Source organism: Trichechus manatus, unplaced genomic scaffold, assembly GCF_000243295.1.
Source record: "Trichechus manatus latirostris isolate Lorelei unplaced genomic scaffold, TriManLat1.0 scaffold00077, whole genome shotgun sequence".
Taxonomy (NCBI): Eukaryota; Metazoa; Chordata; class Mammalia; order Sirenia; family Trichechidae; genus Trichechus; species Trichechus manatus.
This window is the reverse complement of record NW_004444013.1, coordinates 3833989-3835338: the sequence shown is the minus strand read 5'-3', so window position 1 is coordinate 3835338 and position 1350 is coordinate 3833989.

Sequence of the window (1350 nt, the reverse complement as noted above, 5' to 3'; positions counted from 1 at the left end):
GAGAGTCAATTAGAATAAGCTCGGACTACTCAGCAGAAACCATGCAGACAACAAGGCAATGGGATGACATATATAAAGCCTTGAATGAAAACAACTGCCAGCCAAGAATTATAAACCCAGCCAAACTGTCTCTCACATATGATGGTGAAATTAGGGCATTTCCAGATAAACAGAAGTTTAGGGAATTTGCAAAAACCAAACCAAAATTACAATAAATACTAAAGGGTGTTCTACAGTTAGATAATCAATAACATCAGATAACAACACAAGACTAGAACACAGAACAGAGCAACCAGATAATGGCTCAGATAGGGAAGTCGAAAATACATCAAAGCTAACACATTGAAAATAGGGAAACAGAGATATCAGTATGTAAGAAAGGACAACACTAAAACAAAAACGAGGGACTTAAAAACACAAACATAGATTTTTCATATGGAGAGGAAGTCGAGGCAATATAAAGAAATAAAAGGCTGGTATAAACTTAGAAAAATAGAGGTAAATATTAAGGTAACCACAAAGGAATCTAACAATTCTACAAATCAAAATAAAAAAGTAGAAAAATACAAAGAATCAGAAAACAAAAATCAACAACAATGAAAAAGATGAAAAAAGTACATAAAGAAAAACAACTCATCACAGAAAATTAAGGAAACAAAGAAACTGTGAACAACACACAAAAAGAGACATCAGGATGATAGCACTAAATTCATACCTATCAATAATTATGCTGAATGTAAATGGACTTAATGTACCAATAAGGAGACAAAGAGTGGCAGATTGGATAAAAAAGCAGATCAGTCAATATGCTGCCTACAAAAGACACACCTTAGACTTAAAGACACAAAAAGGCTAAAACTCAAACGATGGAAAAAAATATACCAAGCAAACAACACTCAAAAAAGAGCAGGAGTGGCATATCAATCTCTGACAAAATAGACTTTAAAGTAAAAGCCGCCACAAAGGATAAGGAAGGGAACTATATAATGATTAAAGCCTCAATACACCAGGAGGACATAACTATAATAAATATTTATGCACCCAGCAACAGGGCTCCAAAATACATAAAACAAACTCTAACAGTACTGAAAAGAGAGATAGACAGCTCCACAATACTAGTAGGAGACTTCAACATGCCACTTTTGGTGAAGGACAGAACATCCAGAAAGAAGCTCAGCAAAGACATGGAAGAGCTGAATGCTACAATCAACCAACTTGATCTCGTACATATACTAAACACTGCATCCAACAGCAGCCAAGGATACTTTCTTTTCCAATGCACATGGAACATTCTCCAGAATAGACCACATATTAGGCCATAAAGCAAGCCTTAACAAAATCCAAAACATC